The sequence below is a fragment of the Hippopotamus amphibius genome, chromosome 16 (genome assembly GCF_030028045.1).
Source record: "Hippopotamus amphibius kiboko isolate mHipAmp2 chromosome 16, mHipAmp2.hap2, whole genome shotgun sequence".
NCBI lineage: Eukaryota > Metazoa > Chordata > Mammalia > Artiodactyla > Hippopotamidae > Hippopotamus > Hippopotamus amphibius.
Window position 1 is genome coordinate 24,492,705 of NC_080201.1, and position 23,710 is coordinate 24,516,414.

Here is a 23,710-nt window from a genome sequence, read left to right on the forward strand (position 1 = left end):
GAAGGAATGGATCTGCCACCCATCTGTGAATAAGACTTCGTCCATGCTAGAAGAGGATCAACTGCTTGAGATTGCAAATGACGGTAACCTTAAAAGTATATTTGAGACAACTTCAAATCTCCATATGTTCTGGATTAAAGTCAAGGTGGAATATGCAGAGATTGCCACAAAAGCACTGAAAAGCCTGCTTCCATTTCCAACATCCTATCTTTGTGAAGCAAGGTTTTATGCATTGCCAGCAACCAAAATGAGTTTATAGAGTAGACTGGACATAAGCAACACACTTCAGGAGTCACTGTCTCCCGTCACTCCCAGATGGGACCATCTAGTTGCAGGAAAACAAGCTCAGGGCTCCCACTGATTCTGCATTATGGTGAGTTGTGTAATTATTTCATTATATATTACAGTGTAATACTGATAGAAATAAAATGTGCAATAAAAGTAATGAGCTTGAATCATCCCCAAACCATCCCGCCTCCCCAGGCCATGGAAAAATTTGTCTTCCACCAAAACGGTCCCTGGTGCCAAAAAGGTTGGGGACTGCTGTCTTAGACAATATCTCCTAGAACCCAACCCATGTTCATGAATATTCATCCACACTGTCCTCCTTTCTTACCCTTTCTTACCAACCATGTTCTCATCTCAAGGCCTTTATACTTACACTCTCTTCTGTTGGGAACACTACTCTCTACCTTGCCGCAATGTCAGACCGTCCCCTGGCTGTAGTCTTTTTGTCACGAGGGTCTTAGCTCAACTGCCACTTCCTCAGTGAAATCCTCCCTAACTATATAGTATCAGTCACTATTACATCGCATTGTTTTATTTCCTCTGTATCACATATCATTATCAAAAACTTTCCTGTGACTATCTTGCTTATATATATCTCCCTCATGTATATATGATATTTGCTCTTTACTGTGTAACCAGAGCTTAACAACCTGTTTGGAACACAGCAGAGGCTTAACTAGTGCTTGTTGAATCAGTTTCTCTTTTTTAACTTCAATTTTTGCATCTTGAAGTGTGAAAACATCTTGCACAACTAATATAGTTTCAGGATATTCCATGTGGGTTCCTCAGCATTTTGTTCCTAAAAGGTTGTCTTTGTTCTCCACCCCTGGTGCATTGGTAGGTAGACAAAACATCGGCCATGACTTCTCCCATGAGGAATCTGGTAACCTGATTATTAGGCCGGAGGTACCCCCAGAGCTGATGATCCTATCAATTTATGACTTACTTCTTGTTTTACAAATTGGGTTGAATATATCTGAAGTGATATTAAACCAAAAGTAAAGGGAAGATTGCATTAAACAAAGGTAAGTGGATAGGAAGGCCATGATAGGCTTTCATGCTGGATTTTCAAAAACAAGAATGGTTTGGACATAAATATGGAAGGAGAGCACATCAGAAGGCCAGGGGGAAAACATGAACAAGACCTACACCTGGCAAACAGAAGAGTGTAGCCCTGAAAAGGTGTGACCCTATTTTGTACAGTGTTCACAAAATAGGCTCACGCCTTTTGTACAGTGTACAGTATAAGAATAAAAATCCAAGTGAGTATCAGTTAGATGATGGAGGGCCCTAGGCATCAATAGTTTGTACTCTAATCTCCTTAAATAACAGCTGTAATCATCTTTGTTCAGTGTTCAGTGGCTTGTAAGTGACTATAAAATAGACTGGTAATGGTGTTGACTAAGATGGAAGATAGAGATGGGATGGAGAGATTGGAATTAGAGACTCCACAAACCACTTATAAAACTTTTCCCAAAGCCAAGGTGAGAAGCAGTCATCGCCTCTCTTTTATTTTCCTCGTCTCTCACTTTTAAACGCGTTTATTAGTTCTGCTGATAAATATCCCTACTTCTGCTTTATACATTTACGAATATAATGAATAACTTTCCTTTTTAACTTTCTACTCTGTTATAAGAAGACAGGAAGTGGGAAAAGAGAAAGTGATTGGCATAGAATTTCAAAATGTGGTGTGATCAATTCCTTATTAACTGAAAATCAGTTATACTATTCTTATGGTGTAGATTTATCAGGAAGTTTGGTGCATTGGTTCAGAGCTCAAGAGCAGTGTAAATAGTAAAACACAGATAAAGGAAAAATAGTCTGTTCATAAGATTAAACTTTGAACTATATCATCAATAATAAAAATCCTCAACTCTTTTGCAGTAGTCATGCCAAAGGAGAAGAAAAAGACAACTGATTGAGAGGACTGAGACACTAATGAAGAAGGTACAAAATCACTGTTAATGATGGTATTTTTATTCTACCTGATTAATAACAATAATAATAAAATAAATGAGAATAATACTGACAAATGTAGAATAAAAGGATGCTGTTATTTATCACTTCTGGCAATGAAAATATTTGGTAAAAATTGCAATATTCATGAAGAATTTTAAAAATCTACATGCATTTTGTTTCTGCCATTCTTCTGAGACACAACTGAATTTATTCCAATATTATAGAAAATGTAGAAAATTATTTATGAAGATGATCATCATAGTGCTAATTATAGGAGTCAAAATGAGAAGTATGATAGACATTTGATAATCATTGAACAATTAATTGAAATATAGCCATGTCACCAGATAGGCTATATAGGATCAATGAAAATATCTATAAATAATTTGAATGACATGAAGATTTCTCACCAGATAACACTGAGAGAGGAAAAAAAGCAATAGCTATTTAATACTAAATTTAGCATGACTTCACAGGTGTCAAAATAAGAAACACACACACAATGCAACTAACAAAAAATATATACATATACCTAGTCTTACCAGTTATGTTTGGCTATGGAGATTATAAAGTTATAGATAATTCTTCTACATACTTCTCTTCACTTATTTAATAAGTAATATTTTTGTAAAGATTACATGAATATATGTAATCTTTATAAAAATAAATAATACCTAAGGATTATAGCCTTATAAATAACTTGAGATGTAAGATATAAAAATAATTAATATACATGATGTCTTAGTCCATTCAGGCTGCTGTAACAGAACACCACAAACTGTGTAGCTCACAAACAATGAAATAAACTTCTCACAGCTCTGGAGGCTAGAAGTTCAAGATCAAGGCACTATCACGGTCTGGTGAGGGCCCCTTTGAGTTGCAGACTGACAACCTCTTGCTATGTCTTCATACAGTGGAAGGGGAAAGGGATCTCTCTGGAACCTCTTTTGTAAAGACCTTGATCTCATCCAACAGGGGTCTGCCGTCATGACTTAATCACCTCCCAAAATCCCCATCTCCTAATAACATTAACTTTGGGGGTTAATTTCAACATATGAATTTGGGGAGAACAAACATTCAAGCCAAAGTGTATACTAAGCTTTGTGTATTTTTATTTATTCAGAAGATCATCAATTCACTATATATAAACATTTTTAAAAATCACTACATTAGCAGAGCAATAAAAAAATACATTGTATTCCATTCATTTACATCCATATATTTCACTTGTGGAATACTAAATGTAAATTCATTTTGTATTTTACAGTATTTTCCAATTATTTCATTTGTGCTTTTATAAAATCATAATAATTGCTATACAGTGGTTATATGGTGAATAAAATTACGATAAAATTCTTAGATGGCATTATTTCAAATAATAAATTGTAACATTTTGTATTCTCCTTTCTAAAAAGTTATAATTTTATAGATAAAAGTTTAATTTTCCCTTTTGGTGTGTTCAAAATATTTTTTCTCTTTGTACCTGTTTATATGAATATATTTTCTAGAGCACATAAAGCTAAAAATAAGTTAAAATTGTATAAAACATTTTTCAATGAATAAGGGTATTTTTATTTCATTTGAGAATTCCTGAAGATAAAAGACACCTCGTTGCCATCAGAATGGTTATTATCTACAAAGACTGTATTGTGGAAATGGATTAAAAAGAATTCTTTGAGATCTCTTTATGTGTGTATATATATATATATATATATATATATACACACACACACACTAAGGAGAAAAAGACTGCACATATTGAAGATGTCTATTATAGTTTAAAGGAATATTGACATCCTATAAAGAAGGAAGAACCAAAATGATCTGAGTCAAAATATTCAACTTGGTGTTCAAGATTAGAACAAAGGACAAATACCTGCTTTCATTTTTTTAATGTTTTTGATACATCTTTTTATTTTTAAAATTTTATTCCTACAATGGGCTGTACTTCATGGGGAAGGAGAGAAGGTAAAGTATAGGTTACATTCACTAACTATTTTAGGGGAAAAAACAGTGAGATATGTAAAGAAGTTTTATGCTCCCACTATATACTTACACCAGCACAAAGCTTCATTAAAGTTCTTATCTCTCTTTTCACTTGTAACATGAAAGGAACATTTCCTAAGAAGGGGAATTTGGAAAGGACACAAATGGTCTCTCTCTCCTTCTCTAACAATTCATATACATTGTCTTGTCAAAAGTGTGTGTGTGCCTGTGTGTGTGTGTGTGTTTAATTGTACTTTATTGATAGAAAGGCAAAGATCTCAAATAACTGAATGTGTTCTGGAAAATTTCTATAGGAAAACTAAAAGCTGGATCTATCCTATTACACAATTTGAAGATTCTCTCTTATTTCCCTCACAAAATTAAGGAATTAAAAGCAAATAATTGCTACCAGTGCTTTAAGTACATTTATGTTAAATATATGGAGTGGATTAAGTTCATGAATGACCTAAACTCAAAAGAGTCAAACATATATCTTTATTCTTTAACTTTGCTTGGTTTCTATCTTAGGCTCCAATTCTTTATGGTAGTGAAAATAACATCTTGTCAATTTGGGGTAAGTTGTCTTAAGTCTTGCCCTTCACAGAACTGATTGTGATTCCTGGAAATAATGTTACTCACCAATATCCATTCTACTACAGAGGTATAGTTGACAGATTATGGTACAACAATTCTCCTTGCCTGGAGGTTGCTTTTGGAATGGGTATGTGAATTATTTCTGGTTGAGGAGGCATGAGTGGAACACCTCTTGGAGGAAGAGCTATTGGTAATGTTTTTCTCCCTCCTAGAGTCAAAAAGTATCAGTTCTATTGCCTTTCTCTGATTTTTCTTGTTTTTGCTGTTGATGTGTAAAACAGCTGCACCCAACTTGATCCCAGAAAAGGGCTATGCCAAGAGAATCTCTGAGAGTTATAGTAAGAAAACTGGCATCACAACTAAAGCCATTTTTTAACCTCTGGATTTCTTATTAAGTTAAAAACAATAAGCTTGCTTATTACTTACCATAGTTTGAGCCCTTACTTTATAGCAGGCACTAAAGTTAATTTAAAGATGAGGAAACCAGGCTTAGAAAGCCACAGAATAAGTTCAGGAGGCAAGATACCAATACTGATATTTGACCCATGAAATTTCAACCACTCCTCTATGTAGTGCTTTGACATTTACAAGGGTTGGTCAAAAATTATCCGCAATCTGGCTGTAGACTTTATAGAAGTTTTAATATAACTGGAGTGCAGATTATTTTTGACTCACCCTCGTATATCAATCATCATGGAGCTTACAGTTTCTACCACATGGTCTCATAAAATTTAATCCAGTCATTACCTGAAACCAATAGTCAGATTCTAGTCCCTTCTCTTACTTACTAAACAAAGCATAGTTTTGAAAATATAATTAGAAAATTATGTATTTGGAAACTGGTTCTACATCTCTAAAATAAGAACCTTGAGAAAAAGATCTATGATGTCTAATCTAAGTGTCTCCCCCTCCTACCCCCTGGGCAAAAAAAAAAAAAAGAAAAAAGAAAAAAAAAATTTTACTGCAATTTAGGAAGAGAGAAGTAAAAATGCAGAATATTTCACATTCACTTGGAGCTCTAAATATTTTCTCAAAACGAAAAGACAACCTATGGACTGGGAGAAAATATTTGCAAATGATATGACTGACAAGGGCTTAATTTCCAAAATATACAAACAGCTCATACATCTCAATGTCAAAACACAAACAAACAAACAATCTAATCAAAAATGGACAGAAAACTTAAACAGACATTTCTCCAAAGAAGACATACAAATGGCTAACAGGTACATGAAGAGATGCTTAAAATTGCTAAGTATTAGAGAAATACAAATCAAACCTAAAATGAAGTATAACCTCACACCAGTCAGAATGGCCATCATCAATAAGTCTACAAATAATAAATGCCGGAGAGGGTGTGGAGAAAAGGAAATCCTCCTACACTGTTGGTTGGAACATAAATTGATGCAGCCACTATATAAAACAGTATGCAAATCAGGCTTCCTGACTTCAAACTATACTACAAGGCCATAGTGATCAAGACAGTACGGTACTGGCACAAAAATAGAAAGGAAGATCAATGGAATAGAATAGAGACCTCAGAAGTAAGCCCAAACACATATGGGCACCTTATCTTTGACAAAGGAGGCACGAGTATACAATGGAAAAAAGACAGCCTCTTCAATAAGTGGTGCTGGGAAAATTGGACAGCAACATGTCAAAGAATGAAATTAGAACACTTCCTAACACCATACACAAAAATAAACTCCAAATGGATTAAAGACCTACATGTAAGGCCAGACACTATCAAACTCCTAGAGGAAAACATAGGCAGAACACTCTATGACATACATCAAAGCAAGATCCTTTTGGAACCACCTCCTAGAATCATGGAAATAAAATCAAGAATAAACAAATGGGACCTCATGAAACTTAAAAGCTTTTGCACAGCGAAAGAAAGCATAAACAAGACTAAAAGGCAACCCTCAGAATGGGAAAAAATAATTGCCTATGAAATAACGGACAAAGGATTAACCTCCAAAATATACAAGCAGCTCATGAAGCTTAATACCAAAAAAGCAAATAACTCAATCCACAAATGGGCAGAAGACCTAAACAGACATTTCTCCAAAGAAGACATACAGATGGCCAACAAACACATGAAAAGATGCTCAACATCACTCATCATCAGAGAAATGCAAGTCAAAGCCACAATGAGGTATCACCTCACACCAGTCAGAATGGCCATCATCACAAAATCTGGAAACAACAAATGTTGGAGAGGGTGTGGAGAAAAGGGAACTCTCATGCACTGTTGGTGGGACTGTAAGTTGGTACAGCCACTATGGAAAACAATTTGGAGGTTCCTTAAAAAACTACAAATAGAATTACCATATGATCCAGTAATCCCACTCCTGGGCATCTACCCAAAGAAAACCATAATCCCAAAAGAAACTTGTACCATAATGTTTATTGCAGCACTATTTACAATAGCCAGGACATGGAAGCAACCTAAATGCCCATCAACAAATGAATGGATACAGAAGATGTGGCATATATATACAATGGAATATTACTCAGCTATAAAAAGGGATGAGATGGAGCTATATGTAATGAGGTGGATAGAACTACAATCTGTCATACAGAGTGAAGTAAGTCAGAAAGAGAAGGACAAATATTGTATGCTAACTCACATATACGGAATCTAAAAATGGTACTGATGAACTCAGTGACAAGAACAAGGATGCAGATACAGAGAATGGACTGGAGAACTCGAGGTATGGGAGGGGGCGGGGGGTGAAGGGGAAACTGAGAGGAAGCGAGAGAGTAGCACAGACATATATATACTACCAACTGTAAAATAGTCAGTGGGAAGTTGTTGTATAACAAAGGGAGTCCAACTCGAGGATGGAAGATGCCTTAGAGGACTGGGGCGGGGAGGGTGGGGGGGACTCGAGGGGGGGGAGTCAAGGAAGGGAGGGAATACGGGGATATGTGTATAAAAACAGATGATTGAACCTGGTGTACCCCCAAAAAAATAATAAAAAAAAACAGTATGCATGTTCTTTAAAAAATAAAAATAGAGTTATCATATGATCCAGAAATCCCACTTCTAGGCATTTATCTGGAAAACACAAAAACTCTAATTTGTAAAAACATATACATGTCAATATTCATAATAATAATATTTACAATAGCCAAGACATGGAAGCAACCTAAATGACTATCAATAGATGGATGGAGAAAGAAGATATGCCATATCTTCTTTATCCATCCATTCATATATATGTCATTCATATATATATAACAGAATATTACTCAGACATAAAAAGAATGAAATAATGCCATTTGTGGCAACATGGATGGACCTAGAGATTATCATACTAAGCGAAGTAAATTGGAACGAGAAAGACAAATATTATACGATATCACTTATATGTGGAATCTAAAAAAATAATACAAATGAAATTATTTATGAAACAGAAACAGACACAGACATAGAAAACAAGCATGCTTACCAAAGGGAAAGGGAGAGGGAGGGATAAATTGCGCATCTGGGATTAACAGATACACACTGCGATATATAAGAGATAAATAACAAGGATTTGTTGTATAGCACAGGGAACTATATTCAGTATCTTGTAGTAATGTATAATGGAAAAGAATCTGGGAGATATTCTTCGATTATTTAAATTGGAATAGCCCCCACCACCCTATTACACCCTTTACGTATTTCACTCATATTCTTCACACTGTTTCCAAATTCCACAATTTGGTTCACAGATATAACTTCATTTGATCCAATATTTTGCTCAAAACATGATCAAGTTGCCATAGTCTTGGTCTAAAAATAGAAATGACAACAACAGCATGTTTTGAGCATAATTAAGAGCTCAAATTATGCAAGGAACTAGGCTAAATGTGATATGTATTCTGTGATTTAATTTTCACAATAAGCCTATATGGTGGGCTTTGTAAGAGAACTTAAGTTCAGGGACATTAAACAACTTACCTAATGGCAAACAGATAACACACAGACAGACTGGGAGGTCATGAAAACTCTCACAGTAAAATGTGTGGATGTCTTTGTTAGCAAATCAATTCGAACAAGACACACAATGATAAATTACTGTAAAATGTGTGTGAAGGTAGTTTCATGAACACCTAATATGAAAACCACATTAATTCTGCTTACAGTGGGAGAAACTAAGTGCTTCTCATAAACGGTCTGAGTCTTTATAAAGTTCCCACTACAATAGAAGGCTGATGCTAAGATTTCAAATGGAAAAAAAGAATCCTTGGTGTGGAGTATATTTCAGGCTGGCTGAAGTACGACATTTCCCCATTTTGTTTTGAGAGCCTCTTTACCTGACATCTATCTTCTGACTCATGGTAACCTTGCTTTGGTGTAAAGGTTTTGGTTAAACTCCTTAGCTAAATGCTTTCAATATCCTGACCTTGTTCCCTGCTGATTTCAGCTTTAAAGTTCCAGTGCTGCACGTTTTGCTTTTAGTTTAATCTTAGGAAGCTCTGAATATTTCCATCATCTCCCTTATCTGTTGTCCTGTGTCAATGTGTCAAAAATGTTATAAAAAAAACCCAAAACTGATGAGGAAAAAATAGAAGAAAATTACTCTTTATGTTCTACTGACTTATTTTTATTGATAGTTTGGTTGTCAGGATGTGTCCTTGCTGTAATGACAATTTTTACCTAGGTTCAAGCACTTCAGAGACCCAACCCATAATAAGCAAGCAGTTCAAGTCATCAACAGGAAGACATCCGTAGTGGATCAGTGCTGTTAATGATAGTACTTCCTGAAATGGCTCTGAACCTATAGTCTTGGCTCTGTCTTCATAGTTTAAACCTCTGCTCCATTATTTCTGGATTTTTTTACCTATTCCCATGTCATTGTTTTTCTGATATGCTAAATTCCGTTTTTAACCTATAGATCCTGGGTAGTGATTTGCACTACCCTGTCTAGAAGGTAGGCATCCTAAGACAGCTCTCCCCCCCAAAAAAGGAGCCCCTTTAAATTTGGCTCATTGAAGACTGATTTGAAATATCTCACCATCATCATATCACCCCCCCCCGCCCCGCCCAAACACACACACAAATAAAATCTCTCTTTCTAAGATAAGCCTGGTACTCTGTCTCAGAGAGATGTTTTTCAACTTACTGGGTATATTAAGTACTAAAGCAGTTACTTCCTACAAAATGGGGTATGTATAAAAATGTAGAGATATGTTTTCAAGATTTACTCGAGAATTATCACCACTGGTATGAGGAAAAACAAAAATGTGCTAGGTCATTAGAAAAGAAAAAAATTGACCTAACATTTACTCCAGGCAATTACTTATTTTTAATAGTCCCTAAACCTCTTACTTGTGCCTCTTCTCTGAGTAGTATTAATACTCCTACAGTATTCAACATTAATTCACAATGTGTCTAAAAGTGAAAGCTTTTTCACCCCAGGGATTATTTAAAAATGTTTGCCCATTTGGCAAATGCATAAAAAATGTAAATAAGTTAGACAGAACCTCTACCGTGAAAACTAAAATGTATTATTGGAAGAAATTAAGAAATGTAAATAAATAGTGAATTATTATATGCCGATGGATTCAAAGATTCAACATTCTTAACAGATCAATTTTCAAATTAATCTATATATTCAACAAAAGTGTAAATTTCCAATACCTTTTTTTTTTAGAAATTAGAAATGTGACTCTAAAATTTACAAAATAATGGAAAAAAACATAGAATAGCTATGATGGGGAGAATTCTAAAGTTGTCCCCCCAAATTTTCACCCCTTAGTATATCTCCCCTGTATACTCTCCAGCCCTTGATAGTGTGTGGGCCTGTGACTATAAGAGGTATCATACCTTGGATTAGAGTACATTTCATGGCAAAAGCAAAGGGATTTTACAGGTGTAAGGAAAGTCCCTTATCAGATGACTCTGAATTTATCAGATGACTCTGAATTAATCAAAAGGGAGAATATTCTAGGTGGGCCTGACCTGGTCAGGTGAGACCTTCAAAGGGACAGGACACTTCCTGAAGGAAGAGATCTGGAACATGTGAGTATGTCAAGGCCTACACAAGGGCCTGTGTGGCAAGAAGCTGATGATGGCCTCTAGGAGCTGAGAGTGGGCTCTGGCTAGACAGCTCGCAAGAAAACAGAGATTCAGCCCCGCGACGCCAAGGGATAAGATGTTTCCAAAAATCTGAATGAGCTTGGAAGGGGACTCTGAGATCCAGGTGAGAACACAGTCCTAGCAAACCCCTTGATATCAACCTTAATACTCTGAGAGGAGAATCCAGTCATGCTATGCTCAGACTTTTGCCCTAAAGAAACTGAAATAATAAATCAAAATCTTAAGACACTAAAATTCTGATAATTTGTCATTCAGCAATATAAAACTAATACACCAATACAATTTTGAAAAGTAACAGCAAAGTCGGAGAATATATTATATTACCTAATTTTAAGACTTGTAAAGCCACAATAATCTAGACAGCTTTGTATAGCTGAGAAGGTATGCATAATGATCAATGAAATAGAATAAGAAGACCTGAAACTAGACTTAGACATACAGTGTAAATTGATTTTTAGGTAATTTAATGGAGAATGATAATCTTTCCAACAAATGGTGCTGGAACAATTGGATATCCATATGAAAAAATAGGAACCCTGACCATGCATACCATGAAGCAAAACGTCTAGACGATAACACAGTAGAAAAATCTAAGTGACATTTGCTTAGGCAAAGATTTCATAAATAGGACCAAAAAGAATAAACCCACAAAAGAAAATAATCATAAATATGAACTTCAAAATTGAAAACTTCAGCTCTTTAAAAGATACTTTTAAAAACATAAAAATGCAAGCCACAGTACAGTATAAGACATTTGCAAAATATTTATTCGAGAAGCTATGAAAATCCAAGATATAAAAATGTTATAACTCATATAACATAGGTAGGCAAAAATACAATTAAAAATGGACAAAATATTTGAATAAACACAGACAAGGAAAATATAATAGTGGTAAATAAATACATACAACGATATTCAATCTCATTAATCATTAGGGAAAAGTAAATTAAAGCTACAACGAAGTACCATTCCATACCTAGTAGAACACTAAATTGTAGAAAGCTAACCATACCAAGTGCTAGCAAGTATGTGGAGCAATTGAAATTCTCATTTGCTACAGGCGACCATGTAAAACAGTAAAACCACTGTGAATATCGTTTGCACTTTCTTAAAAAGTTAACATACACCTACCATAAAATACAGACATTCCATTCCTTAGGGTTTCCTTAAGGTAAACAAAGACATATGCCAGCACAAAGACTTCCACATAAATGCAATAGCTACTTTATAATATATATATAATAATTATATAATAATAATAATATATGTAATATTATTTACTTATATATAACTTGTTACTATTCTTAAATGCCTGACAACATATCTTTTATGTGTTGTTGTCTCTTTCCTTTTGCCCCCTAACCCCCAGCTGAGAAAGAACAAGAAAAAAACTTCTCAGAATAATTGCTCCCAGAAGAGTACAGACCTTTCTCCCCCCAGGCCTTTCATTAACTTCCATGGTGACTGAATTTGGCTGCATAGAGAACACTGAAACTTTGGACAAGAAAGACATTTAATTAATTCATTAAACAAGTTTAAGGTCTAGGAATTTGTAGTGACTTAGCCAAGGTCACACATGCTAAGGCATAATTGGCACAAAACAGGTGTGTAAGCATCAAGTTTTTCTCTTTCTCTCCCCTTAAATTACTTTTTCTTTGCTGCTGTGGATGTTTAATGTTGTTGGTGGGACTAGCATATTAATAAATACTTCCACATAATATTTACATGGATGGAATCTTGATTAACATATTTTAGAAAGTTCTAGAGATCGTATATGTAGCTGCATATTTTAGGATCTAAAAAAGTCAAGCTCATTATCATAAATTTTATTGTATATATAATCTCATTTTTATTGACTTTTCTTTTTTTAATTAAATTGTCCTTTTACCATATCGTTCCTTCAACTGGTATACTTAAGCCAACATACCAATTTCATCCATTTTGTTTATGTGTTTAAAGTGACCACATACATTTTGGTAAGTCAGCTCAATCTTTGTAATTTTCAAATTCAATTAAGTTGAAAGCTTTGTCTAGTTTGATAAGAGGCAACTACTGAAAGCTAATGCCTTATGGAAAAACGTTACAAGGACAAAATATCATGTAACAAAGAAAGAGGAAAACATATCTTTATTTAACAGACAATCAGGTAAGGTTTTTCAAATACTCCAACCATTATATAGAAGATACTATTTAAAATCATATGTGGTTTCAAATGCCTCTTTAAAACACAGTGCAAGAGTGACCTTATTTTTTATTTTACTTAAAGATTAAAAGGCACATTTTCTGCAGAAGCATGCTAATGTTCAGTAATTCTAAAAACGGCTTTAACTTTATAGCTATATATAATAAATTTGTGTCCACAGAAATGATAAAGTGAAGTATGATTTCTACTGACTTGTATTCAAGATTAGGACAACGTTCTTGATGCAAAACCTTCTCAGAATAGGTATTTTCAAATACCTTATGTTTCCCCCACCTACACTGAAAGGTTTGCTTAAAGACTGCTCAGCTAATATTTCAAGTCAAGAAAGATGTATTAAACCTAACTCTATGTCAAACACTATGAGACATCCTGAAGACAGGATGACTATGTTCATATTCCCCAAGGTACTCATGGTCTGAGAATATCAACAGGCTCATGCTTAACTATTATATTAGGAAGATCACAAAGGGTGCTATAATAAAGTTATAAAAATCAGTGGATCTCTATCACAAGGAGCAATACATATGTAAAGAAAAAAGTTATGATTGAGCTATGACTTAGGGGTTAAACTGATTCGTGTAGAGAGATGTTTAAATCTGGGTAACTGAGGGCTTCCTAGGTGGTGCAGTGGTTAAGAATCCGCCTGCCAATGCAGAGGACACGGGTTCAGTCCCTGCCTGCTCTAGGAAGATCCCACATGCTGCAGAGCAATTAAGCCCATATGCCAAAAAAAAAAAAAAATTGAAGTTTAAATCTGGGTAACTATAGGACCTCCCTGGTGGCGCAGTGGTTAAGAATCCGCCTGTCAATGCGGGGGACGTGGGAAGAACCCACATGCTGAGAAGCAACTAAGCCCCTGCACCACAACTACTGAGCCTGCGCTCTAGAGCCCGCGAGCCACAACTACTGAAGCCCTCGTGCCACAACTTACTGAAGCGTGCTCACCTAGAGCCCGTGCTCTACAACAAGAGAAGCCAAGGCAATGAGAAGGCTGCACACCGCAGCAAAGAGTAGCCCCTGCTAGCTAGTGGCAACTAGAGGAAGCCCGCGCACAGAAACAAAGAGCCAATGCGGCCAAAAATAAATAAATAGATAAATTTATTAAAAAAAAAGAAAAAATGTAGTTGGGGAACTAGTATAAACAAAGCATAGAGACAGGCTTTAAGGAGCTGAGTATCCACTACAGATGGAAAAAGCACAGGTAAGTATGTGTGCCAGGGTGAGCCTGGGAGGGGAGGAGAGGACTTGGTTGGAAAAAGCTGTAAGGTTAATGGGGCATCTTTTGTACTTCAAAACACTATCCCACTGTAGTGTACAATATAGACCTGCAGTTAATTACTGGTGTAAAATCTTTCCTGGATCACCCAACACAACTTGTAGAATAAAAGGGTAGCATTATGTTTTGGAGAGCAGTAGAGTGATAGTGAGATTTGGTAACGGAAAAGAGAATGAAAATGAGTGTACAGATATAAGATGACATGGGGACAGCAGAATTAACAGAACCTATAAATTTTACTGAACTTTTCTCTTTTACCACAAACTCTGACCCTTTTATGGAGTATTAAAGAAGTAAAGATGTTGGGATTTTGTCTTTTTCTTTGAAGTACCAATCATTGAGTCAGTTCAATCTGATGAGTAGTTTCAATTATCTCTTACAACTGGTTATTGTATGTGATAACATCCCAAGTTTTTGGTAATTTTTGTTGAATTGTTTCATATAGTTCTGTTTTAATTTACCTTTCAGTGGCTCATGTTTTTCAAGCAACTGTCTCCTTACTTGTTGGGTTCTAACAGTAACTTCTTGTTGGAATGTATCTCCTCTTACAACATACACGCTACACTTTCTTTATGAGTCTCAAATCTTTGCTGAAAATAATTATTTCCTATTTAGATAGGCTACATAATACTATTTCTCATTGGGAAATTTCATCTTTGAACAGAAAATAGTCTTTGTAAATCCAATGATATTTTTCTTTGCTAACTGTGGATGATATTTGAAGGGAAACAACAAATAACAAGGAATTATTGTGATTCATACTAACAAGTATTAGAATAAACCAAGCATTTATCTCTTCCACTCTAAGTGGATCTCCCATTTTTTTATTTATTATGTATATGTTAGTGAAAGTAATCCAATTCAGTACAGTATTTTTTTTTAAAGACAGTATTTTTATAACACTGAAAGTGAACTATTATTTTTTGTTCACTCACTTGATTTAGGTTCTAAAACTCAGAAAATACCTAAGTGATTTGGGATATGACATTTCTCCAGTCTGTGCCTCATCTATAAAATAAAGAAAATGGACAAAACATCTCTAAATTCCCTGTTATCTCTTAAAAAAATCCTTCTTCCTTATAATTACCAGCATGATTTTCTTTTTAAACTTTTGAAAATAGAGCATTTTAAGGAACTGTTTTATAGTGATTCGTTTGGACTTGATATTTTAATGGGCAGCCATACTTATCCCCTAAATTAGTTCTCAAAGGTCAAAAAGCAATCAATTATCTACAGCTTTCCTGCTTTAATTGGTAGTATACGATTGAAAAAGCTTTAAACATCAGTGTTTGCATCCTGTCTCTAAAATCTGAGAGGCTCCAAGACAAAAAGGGGGATCTTTTGCAATGTATAATGGATTGAAGTTCCCAAATTAAATATCTATATTTAATTGCCTTGGCATCTCGAGTTTCCTCATGAAGTTCTGTACACTCGGCAATACTTACTTTTTGATTTTATTTGTATAAGAATATCAGGATATCTGTATATTTTAATAAATATTTTAAGAGAATCTCTGAATATACTCACTGATATATTAATTTAAGAATTATGTAGGGACTTCGCGGGTGGTGCAGTGGTTAAGAATCTGCCTGCCAACAGGGGACGCGGGTTTGATCCCAGGTCCAGGAAGATCCCACATGCCACGGAGCAACTAAGCCCGTGCACCACAACTACGGAGCCCACATGCTACAACTACTGAAGCCCTCATGCCTACAGCCTGTGCTCCACAACAAGAGAAACCGCCACAATGAGAAGCCCATGCACTGCAATGAAGAGCAGCCCCCACTCACTGCAACTAGTGAAAGCCTACGCGCAGCAACGAAGACCCAATGCAGCCAATAAATTAATAAACAAATATTAATAAATACATACATACATATGTTAAAAATAATTATGTAAATCATCAAAATATTTAAACTAAGAAAATAAAAGGAAAACAGACAATTTTACAGAAAGGTTAGACATAATGACATATTTTTTTTTGGGGGGGGGTACACCAAGTTCAATCACCTGTTTTTATACACATATCCCCGTATTCCCTCCCTCCCTTGACTCCCCCCCCACCCTCCCCGTCCCAGTCCTCTAAGGTATCTTCCATCCTCGAGTTGAACTCCCTTTGTTATACAACAACTTTCCACTGGCTATCTATTTTACAGTTGGTAGTATATATATGTCTGTGTTACTCTCTCGCTTTGTCTCAGCTTCCCCTTCACCCCCCACCCCCTCCCAAACCCATATTGATGTCCTTGCTATATTTTGTTCTAGTTCTTCAACCTTTAAGACAGATAAATAAGAATAGTAATAATAACAGTTCTGTATATTGTGTTATTAAGCTTTTAAAAATCTTATTTAAGGCTCACAAAAAATCTTCGAAGTGGAACTATTGGCCCCATTTTATCCATGGAAATCTGAGACTAAAAAAGTAAAGTTATTTGCCCTAAGCATCAAAGTGGTAGAGTCAGGTTAAGAATTCAAATGTATTGCTACATCCTGGTTCATCCACTTATTTTTCAGTGCATATAACTAGACAGTAAATCACCCAGTGATAGAATAATTAACTCAATACGATCATCTCATCTACATCCTTTTCATTACTTGATTATTCTCTGGCCCACAGCATCCACATTTTTGCCCCTCCAATTCTAAACTTTATAACAACCCTGGCACTTCTTGACTTAGTATTATAAGGTGACTAACTCTTGTTTTTAGTGTTAAAAGTCCTCTAATCTGTTTAGCCCCTCTGTCTCAGGCAAGCCAGGATTACTTGCCTGAGACTGTCCTGCTTTTAAAACTGAAACTTCTGCATCCAGAGAATCCCACCAGTCTCAGGCAAAACAAGACGGTTCATCACCCTAAATGACCCTCAGTTGTGGACACTGTCTTTCCTTTATAGACTTTGGCTTGGCTAACTCCACTGTTTTAACAATCTCCTATTCATAAACAAAAGCATATGGTGTTATAAATGATGCCCAGTGAAACTGGCCCATGACCCCAGCTATTTGGAAAGGCCAGCCTCCATCCTGAGGGATGCTGGACTCTGGTGCTCTCAAAAAACAGAAATAATATCTCTTTAAGAACTTCGATCTTAGTATTCATATATTTCACTTGTTTTTTAATTCTAATTCATAGTAGGCATTTGTTGACTTAGAGAATGCCAGATTTTAAGTGCTTAGTGGAGAAACATGGGAGGAAGTTGTGTTTCTAATACATCTGGAGAAACAAATATTTTCTCACTGTTTATTTTCAGTCCCCTTTTCCAATTCAATAATATTTGCTTTCTTACTGTAATAAGATGGGCTGGAGAATAATGAGAATACAAGCTGGTTTTACCTTGAGAAATGCTTCGGGGGAAACAATTCTAACACTGAAGTGGAGAACTGTGAATTTTATTAAGTAATTCTGCTCCCAATGAAACTGTCAATAGATGAGCTTTTTAAAAACATTGCTAACCATCACTCAATAAGGGTAATATGTGTCACATAACCCAGAGAAACAAACCTCATTTATAAATTTCTGCTGAGAAAATTATTTGGATTAAATTTAAAACAAAAAACACTCTTTTAAATCATTTCATTAAAGCTACATGTGATATCTGCATTATATCCAGATCAAGATAAGGAAGGAGCTATGAATAAAAATGCCTAATCCTTAGTTAAAATAATTTCCCCACTGATAAAATGACATATGTTTACCTAGAAAAAAAAACTCAGTTTCTTCTAAAATACAGCAAATTATTAGACATTTACTATTTTAGCTCAGAAAGGGAGCTTAGACTTAAGAAGGTCAGAGAGGGTATTTGCTTAGAAAGTTCACCCAGAATTTTATGAAAATGTTTGTAGAATAGAGTTTAATGGTTGAATAAAGTCTAGCCAAAAATTAGAAGACCTGTGTCCTAAATTTACCTTTAACACTGACTTTCCTGGTGATCTTAGCAAATTTCCTTTAATTCCCTGATTTTTACAGATAGGGGAACTTAGGTGTCTTTAAACTTAACCAGGGATTAATTCTATAATTTTTAAAAGGTGGTAAATGAAAAAACTATGTTCAGTAATGGAGAAAGAAACTTGAAATTACTATTAGATGCTTATCTGTGTTATATTCCTTAGTGAGATATTTACCAGATAATGGTCGCCATTCTTGAATGCTTTTCAATCCTCATTTGAAATTTTAAAATTCTGAATTATCTAGAGTACATATGTGTTAATGATTTCATTTTTTAAAATGTAGCTTTTTTTTTTTAATCCTTTTCTCTTTAAGGTATTCGTTTAAGTGGCAGATGTTATTTAGTATCTGTTGGGTCCCAGGCATTAACCTAAAAGTGGGAATCCAAAAAAAAAAAAAAAAAGGCATGACTCACACTTTTTAAGAATATAAACTTAGGTGGGTAAGACAACCAGGATTCCCTGAGTTTTCCCTTTAATGATACATGTTGACACACATTCTGGAAAAGTATAGAACTAAGCAGTGAATCGGTCTTTTCCTAACAAACCACTGAAACATTATATTGTCATTGGGAATAAAACAGCAGCTGCTCGATTACAAACAGCACCATTTGGTAGACTTCTATAAACATTAAACAAAGAATAGCCCATTTGATTTCTTCATATTTCTAAACAAGGTTTGAATTTCTGCCTTATAGTCTATGCCAATAAAATAAACTGAGGGTGTCCTTTAATAAAAGACACAGTGCAATTTTATGATATCCTAAATATTCCTTTTCAGCTTGGGAAAAAGGAATTAACTGTTCTAATAAATGTGGTGTCAACATTCATTCATTAAAAAAATTTTTATTCATCAATTTTGTATCAAGTATATACTATAAATAGAGCAATAAATATGACATTGTTAAGTTTCCTGATCTCAGGAAACAAAGTCAAATCAAGCTACTTTATATTGCAATAAATTCTTGGAAGATTACCTGGTTTGTCCAAAGTCACCTAGCTAACACATGTGAATGCTGGGTCCTGAACTTCTATCTCCTCCTGACTTCCAAATTAGTACCCTTTCTAAGGTTCCATGTGATGTTTGTCTAATAGCTTTAAAATCACAGTTTAGGAATTAAATGGCATAAAATATCTTTCTTTGAGAACCTTGGAACATGGATAATGCTTACATGTGATTTTTCTAACAAAGAAAATAATATCTCCAATAGAAGTTCTAGGAATGCAAAATATTCTTCCTTGAACAAGTTTCCTCAGCATTATTGAGACTTACTCATGTGCATCGAACAAAGACTGCACCTGGATGCAAGCCAAGTGACAGCTGGTATGCAATTTTTATAGTCATTGACAAATCTAAATCCCCCTAAATAAGAATGTAAAATTAAATTACAATTAGAACCATATATCCCCTTACAGGAACTCAGATACCTTAACTCTCAGTGGGTAAGGAGAGGTTTATTTTTTTTATTTATTTATTTTTTAACTGGGTCAGAAGAGATTGATTATATTTAAAAGTTACATGACATATAGATTTATTCTACATTTCAAGACAGGTGAACCAACTAATATTACCTGACTTAAATACAAAAAAAATATATTAATTGTCATAAACATTTACTTATAATAGAATTCTATAGTATAGAGATTTATGTTCATTTCCTAGGCATATATTTTTTTTTTTTTTTGAGAGGTTTATCTTATACACATGATTTGGCTGGAATGATTATACAATTCTTTTCTTATTAATTTATACTTTCCCATTTGGTAGCCACAACATGGCACCTTTAGAAGTTTTTATTTGTTTATAATCTTTTTGCATGATAGTTACTTTCTTTTGTTCCAGTCTAAATGAAGATAAAATAACTCATTCTCATCTAGAATAAGTGCTACTTTCAATCTTCTATATATGCTGTAGCATAACTGTTCAATATTAAGCTTGGCATTTAAAGTATTTAGGATTGACTGAAAGTGTTCAGAAAGGATAAAAGCTTAGTGAACTAATTCAGGAAAAAAATCATATTTATCGGAGCCAATTTCTGTAGCTTGACATTTTATGATTTACTTCTAAGCTGCTAAAATAGCTTAAGAAACCTTTCCCTCCCGGTCTGTCTGATTTTTTCTTGTATTCTGCCTAATCCTGCCTGAAATTTGTGCAATTAATATCGATGCAGGCATCAAAACCACTGACAATGATCACCCAGGAATTATGCCTGATTAAGAAGAGTTTTATACTTAACATGTCTGTTAGCTTCATGATAACTGTACCAGAGAGATTCTGGAAACCAGAGATACTAGTGAATTTCTTGGATGTAATCAAATTTATACATGAGATGGTTCTCCCTCCATAGGACAACTTCCAACTATGAGATTTTTATTTTAAAGGTTCTTACCTGAATATCTTTAACAGAAAAAAAATCAGGAAATTTTTACTATTTGGATTAGAGTTAGAGAAATGTAATTAAGAGCTTTGACCTGGAAATACTTGAATAATTTACCAAATCCTCACTGAAGTCTCACATAAAAGAAGTTTGACAAGGGATTTTCCAGAAGGAAACCAGAATCAGTTGAAGTGATTACAGTAAAATTTCCCCCCAAATTATTTTATCCTCCAAGAGCAACAAACAGGTTTTCACAGAAATAATAAATGTAAAATCATCTCACAAATTTTGTAGTTTTCTGTTATCCTTTAAAGATTGTACTAAATTTTGCCTAAATGCTCATTTTGTATGCTTTATAAAAAGCATACTTTAAAAAATGAATAAAGCGGGCAAGATTTTGATTCTCTTAGAATAATATTTGTATCTAAATCTAATCTCTGAATGACATATACCTGGTTCACCTTCATACATTCATAGACATAGTGATATACCACTTCAGATTTTATGACTTTCTATTTTTTAAAACAATTATATATAATTAATTAGATAATATAAAGATGGTTTTATTTATTTTGATGCTATCTCTTAAAATACAATGATAATGACTATTATTTATTAGGCCCTTATCGTGTGCAAATCATTTTTCAAAAAATTATTGGTACTTCAAAAGAAACCATAAACAAAACAAGAAGACAACCCTCAGAATCGGAGAAAATATTTGCCAATGAAGCAACGGAAAAAGGATTAATCTCCAAAATATACAAGCAGCTCATGCAGCTTCATACCAAAAAAGCAAATAACTCAATCCACAAATGGGCAGAAGACCTAAATAGACAGTTCTCCAAAGAAGGCATGCAGATGGCCAACAAACACATGAAAAGAAGCTCAACATCACTAATCATTAGAGAAATCCAAGTCAAAGCCACAATGAGGTATCACCTCACATCCGTCAGAATGGCCATCATCAAAAAATCCAGAAACAATAAATGCTGGAGAGGGTGTGGAGAAAAGGGAACCCTCCTGCACTGTTGGTGGGAATGTAAATTGGTACAGCCACTATGGAAAACAGTATAGAGGTTCCTTAAAAAACTAAAAATGGAACTACCACATGACCCAGCAATCTCACTACTGGGCATATACCCAGAGAAAACCATAATCCAAAAAGAAACATCTACCACAATGTTCACTGCAGCACTATTTACAATAGCCAGGACATGGAAGCAACCTAAATGGCCATCAACAGATGAATGGACAAAGAAGATGTGGCACATATATACAATGGAATATTACTCATCCATAAAAAGGAATGAAATTGAGTTATTTGTTAGTGAGGTGGATGGACCTAGAGCCTGTCATACAGAGCAAAGTAAGCTAGAAAGAGAAAAACAAATACCGTATGCTAACTCATATATATGGGATCTAAAAAAACAGTATTGAGGAACACAGGGCAAAAATAAAGATGCAGATGTAGAGAATGGACTTGACGACGGGGGTGGGGTGGGGTGGGGTGGGGGTTGGCGGTGACGGCGAAGGGGAAGCTGGGATGAAGTGAGAGAATAGCATTGACATATATACACTACCAAATGTAAATTAGATAGCTAGTGGGAAGCTGCTGCATAACACAGGGAGATAAACTCGATGATGGGTGATGACTTAGAGGGCTGGGATAGGGAAGGTGGGAGGGAATGGCGGGAGGGAGGGGATATGGGGATATATGTATAAAGACTGCTGATTCACTTTGTTGTACAGCAAAAACTCGCACAACAGTGTAAAGCTATTACATTCCAATAAAGAGCTTAAAAAAACCCCAAAAAACAAAAACAAAACTACAAATTAGATAATTTGTTTCTATAGAGGAAGAAACTAATGTTCAGAAAGGGGATTTGGCTAATGTCACAAAACTAGTTCATGGTAGAGCTACCTAGAATTCAGAAGCAAATGTAGTAGATTTCAAAACTAGTCTATTATGTTTCATATTTCTTCCTTACTTTAGATCAAATCCCAATAGGTACAAGCTGGCAGGTTGCATAAAATTGCACTGGGTATATTTGGAGCTATACTGTGCAAGGTTTGCAACCTTCATATTCAGAATAACTCTTTTTGTAAATTAGGGGAAGTCAATATCTTATAAGTTGCTGTAAGCATTACTTGAAACAGTGGATATGAATACAATATCCTTAGCACAATGCCTGAAATGTTGGAAATTCTCATTAAATGCCAGGTGATACATTTTTTTCAGCTTTATTGAGGTATACTTGACACATAGGAATTGTATATATTTAAGGTGTACAATTTGAGGTTTTGATATATGTATGCATTGCGAAATGATCACCACAATCAAGCTAATTAACATATCTGATGTGATAGTATTTTTAAAGGTGGTAGAAATAGTATTTTGATCTTAGGGCCAAAATTGCTCTCACCAGTTATTTTCATTTTCAGTTCTTTTAATTTCATATCTGAAAATAATGTCAAACTTCCAGAAAATTCACAAGAAAGAACAGCACAAAGAACAATGCCATGGTTTTCACCCATCTCAACATTTAGACACATCTGTACTCTCCCTCTCTCTCTGTCTCTCTCCATCTCTGTCTCTGTCTGTCTCTGTTTTTAGTATCTATATTCCACTACCAGGAAAATCTAAATGATTTCTACCAATATTCTTACTAATAATACAAATAATAACATCAACAACATCTAATATTTAAGGCAGCTTACTCTTACAGGATGGATACATAGAGGAATGTCTTACACAGATGAACACGTTGTGTCTCCACAACAATCTAATAAAGTTCTCATCATTACCCTCATTTTGCATATTACAACTTTGCTCAAAGCCTTGCCACTACTAAGTGGTAGAACCATATCTGAACCAGAGCAATCTGACTTGCGAGACCATGAACTTGACCACAGTTAAGTGGATAGGTTTCTGTTACTATTGTATGATTGATTGTCGGCTGCTATTGCAAGCAGTATTGAGCTGTCACTAA